Here is a 4,421-nt window from a genome sequence, read left to right on the forward strand (position 1 = left end):
ATACAGAATAGGACTGATGTGCAAACCTAAATGGAAAAATATCAAATACCCTGGGATAAAATTAACCAGATGTGGTCATCCTCAGAAAATGACAAAATAAGACAAAGATGCAAAAGGGGTCTTATGAATGGGTACGATTATACTGGTTACAATGAACATCTTGCCAGTGTGTGTATTTCTTTTTGAGAGAAGAGTTAAAAATATGACAGAAAAAGCTTGACACAGTTGTCTTCTGTAACTGATGTATCTAAAGTTATAAGAATAAAAATGAGTATATTAATATAAAAGGAATGTGAGGATGTACTTCCAAGGAGTGCAGTCCTGTGTACAGTTACTTCAGTCTAAACTCATTGAGATCACTGAGCATAGAATGAAGGAGCTCTTTACAGGATGACACTGGAGGTGTCAAACTATTATTACAAGCAGTCTTGAATATTTTAACAGCAGGACTTTAATAAAGTTAGTACATGCTGAGCTACTGAGCAATCGGAATTCTCCATACCTTTTGGAAATGGGTTATCTTTGATAAAAGATAAATAATTCCACTGAAATACTTCTGTACTTGACAAACTTAAATGGGGTCTGGCACTATCTTGGTCTTACACCATTAGTTACAAACCAGAAATGACTTCATGCTAAGTAGATAAAACAGTGACTTTAGCAACTGGAAGAGAGCACGCTAAGTATTGTGATATGCACACAACTAGCAGATTTTTTTAGCCCCCCCCCCCCGGAGGGGATTTTTTTATTGCATTTTTTAATAGACTACAAACTACAACAAAAAATTGGGAAGGAGTAAACTACATCTAGGGAGAAAGGAAAGAAAACCACAACTAACTAAAAGCCCAAGTATAGCAGACCATAACAACTGCTTATATAAATGTTAATCTTAAATTGCTAGTATTACTTTGAACATAGTCGGCTATGCTAAATTTTTTATCCAATGTTTTATCCATTTAAGAGAATTCCCAGAGCATCCCACAATAAAACTAAAGTTTAAAGGCACAATTCAGAGTCCTTCAGCCTTCATTGTATCTTATCTTTTCTAATCCTCAATTTATATGTACGCTTGGGGGCAGCCGCCCCCTTATCAGAAAGAGAGTCCTCGTCGGAAGACACCAAGTCCAATTCGCCACTGGATTTGCTGTCATCTTCTTCCTTCTCGACCTCGGCTGTCTCTCCCAGCTGCACTCTCAGGAACTCACGTGCTTTGGAAACAGAGTCAATCTTTTCTTTTTTATCTTGTAGTTTGAAAATGACTCCTTCTGGAATTAACCATCTGTAGACAATGTTGTTTGTTTGAAGAAAAAGGATTAAATCTTTATATTTCTTTCTCTTTTGTCTTATTTCAAATGGAATGTCTTTTAAAATCCTGATGGTGTTGTCCTCGATTTTCAAGGGTGTTTTTGTAGTTGCTTTCAGGATAGAACCCCTCACATGTCGCTTTGAGAATCTAGCCACTATTTCCCCAGGCATATTATTTTTTTCGATGTACACGGAATAGGATCTATAGACCACATCCATCTCGCTTGCAAGATACTCCGCTTTCAAATCTGTAACTGGGGCTAATGCTTCACTCAGGAGTTGTTTTAGATTCTCATCTTTTAATTCTGGGACCCCTTGAAACCGTAGGACCAAATTTGCTTTTTCCATTTGCAGCTGTAAAAGTTGTGATTCTTCTGAGGCTTGTTTCTTTTCCAGCTTTTGCACCTTTTTCTTGACTTTTTTGGCATTGGCGTCCATTTCCTTCACCTTCTCAGCCGTTTGTTCCATTATTTTTAAAGTCTCAGTCAGTTAGAGCTGCTGAGTTGCAAGATTCTGGTTTAGATTAGTCAGCTGTTCTATGTTAGTCATCTGGTCCAGCAGATGGCGCAAGGACTCCTCCAACATTTTGGAGAGCTCGGTGGTCTCTTCCGGTCAAGGGCTCAAGATTCCGGCGGGTTTCACTTTTACTGGTTTGTCTTTCTCTGCCCTTTTCCCCGCCATCTTTATGGATTGTTTACTTTTATGAAAACTTGCTAAAGTCTCTGAAATACGCCCACACGCTTATCTGCGCTCTGGTAAGTCTCTCAAAACAGATTTCAACGCTTTTTCTTCTGCTCCCCCCTTAGTATTTCGTTGTTTAGTTCATGCGTATGGAAGGGGCCCCTCCCCCGCTCGCTTTTTTCGCCATTCCCAGGGGGTAGCTTTCTTTTTAAATTCTCATTTCGCTTTAACACGACTCACAGTTCATTGTTGGTCATAAGACCTCACTCAGCATACGTTCAAAATGCTCGATCTCTGATGCTTATCCCGGTCAGCGGCTCTAGATCCATAAGGACAGTCAGTGGCAGGACCGTTGGGGCGGAGGAGCACCTCAATTCCCCAGCATCGCGCTGGCGAAGAGGCCACCCCCCAAAAGCCCCATGGCTAGGAGCCTTTTGCCAAGGCTCCGGGGGGGGTAGTGACCCGTCGCCCCCCCCCCTTCTGCTGGTGCGCAGATCACATCCCCGGGAGGTCCGGGAGATGCGTCCACCAGCATGTCGCCATAAACCGGAACGAGGCACAACTAGCAGATTTTTGACGCAATGAAATTAAAACCAAAATGTAGATCCTACATAGTTTAAGTGTAGTTTAAATGGAGAACCTACAAAGTTTAAGCATCTGTAAATCAAGACAAAATTTCACTTTTTAAACATATCTTACTAATATTAACATTTTTAAATGGCTCCTGACAAAACGTTATAATATATTGATGAATTTCCTACTATATGAAAGTCAATACTGGGGACAATGGAAAAAAGATCTACAGGAAATTACAGTAGCAATTACTGTGCTAAGCTAGATGGAAGATGGTCCCCAAAAAGCCTCATTTGTGGCAATAATAAGGAACACAAAGTTGTATTCCAATACTATTACACACCAGTAATACCACATAGATAGATGTTGCCACATGAAAGATGTAGACTTTTTTGCTGACCTCATGGAAGAAAGAAAAATCCTTTTGGTGTGAAGCCTTGAAAATAATTAAATAAATTATTTTACAACTGAAATGAGGAAATGATTGGAGAAAAGTGTGTAAAAGAAAAAAAAGAGGTAGTTAATAATATGTTGGTTGCCACAGAAGTAGTTGTTGCTGCTAAAAACTAATACCATATACTGTCATCAACAGATGACTGGGGCACATATATGTGTGAACCCACCATGATTCTGTGAGAACTAACTGATAGCGCTAAATCAAAGGCAGGCAGGGAAGCAACAATGACTTTAGAAAGCAATGTACATATTTTTTACTGGAACAGAAGTTTTCCTTAGGAAAAAACATGGATACAAAAAGTCAGTTCAATACAGTAGATAACACAGTTTTATTTTTAAGCCACTTGGCATATATATAGTTGACTAGCTTTCTTTCACATAGTGTGTTAATTACTAGACTATATGTATTTTATTCTGAATATTTTAAAGATTTATCTAAGTAAAGATTTTAAAACGTTTGTGAGAAGTTAAACCATATGTTAACACCAAAAGCCCAGAACTTTATAGTAAGGCAATCATGAAACAGTTAAGGGTGTTTGAAGTTATTAAAGTGACACATTAAATGTGAATTTCTTTAAAATTCCATGGTTTGGGATTTTTGCTGCCTTAGCAAGAATCAGAGGAATAACAGAGTTACATACCTGTGTGGTTACATTATCTCGTACTGGAAGGTTCTCATTCACATCAGCAGTTACTGGAATTGTAAACAGGTCTGGATTTATTGCTACCACATCATCAAGTTCAATCTGCAAAGGACAAAAAAAAAAAGAATGGAATGTTTTATGCATACTTCAGCATCAACTTCAAATAGATATGATCAATCCATCCAAGTCTACCATTTCTTTGGCATCTTTGAAGTGTGAATATGACCAATCTTGATACTGAAGGCTGGCTACCTATTCCTGCCAAGTCCCACACAGTTCCATGGTCATCCTTCACAAGCAAAGCTGATTTACCATAAGTAATTTACAATGCCATCCTAAACAGAGTTGCACCCTTCTAAATCTACTGAGGTCAATGGTTCAGAAGGGTGTAACTCTGTTTAGGATGGCACTGTTAATCTCTAGCAGCTAATCATAGTACATTCAAGTCACTCCCTGATTTCTACTGTAAGAGATTCCCAAACAGTTACTACTTACTGGAATGAATTTAAGCAAAAAATTTTTCCAAAAAGGAAAGTATTCAACATCTAATCAGAATTCATCAATTAGCCTATACAGTTGATTTCTCTCTTAGTTTTGTGCAGAGACAGTGAGTAAGTGATGTCTCTTTAGTCCACTTGCTTGACCTTAGGGTGACATCATAATCCCATTGCTAGTGCTGCAACATTCCAACAGGCATTTTCTTGAGCTGCAAAGGCACCTTCAGAGCAGGTAGAAAGTATACCCAAATATACACCTCAGTCT

General features: G+C 38.6%; 1 protein-coding gene across 1 annotated transcript in view; it reads right to left on the reverse strand.

The window, feature by feature from the left end:
- The window catches only part of KIF2C (kinesin family member 2C), a 30,248-nt gene extending 26,493 nt beyond the window's left edge, over positions 1–3,755 (reverse strand). Inside the window, exon 1 of the mRNA XM_015408278.1 lies at positions 3,657–3,755. The gene's annotated coding sequence lies outside the window, so the exon portion shown is untranslated. The remainder of the gene's footprint in view (positions 1–3,656) is intronic.
- Between the last annotated feature and the right edge of the window lie 666 nt (positions 3,756–4,421).

Source organism: Gekko japonicus, unplaced genomic scaffold, assembly GCF_001447785.1.
Source record: "Gekko japonicus isolate JY-2015 unplaced genomic scaffold, Gekko_japonicus_V1.1 scaffold258, whole genome shotgun sequence".
In the NCBI taxonomy this organism is placed as follows: Eukaryota; Metazoa; Chordata; class Lepidosauria; order Squamata; family Gekkonidae; genus Gekko; species Gekko japonicus.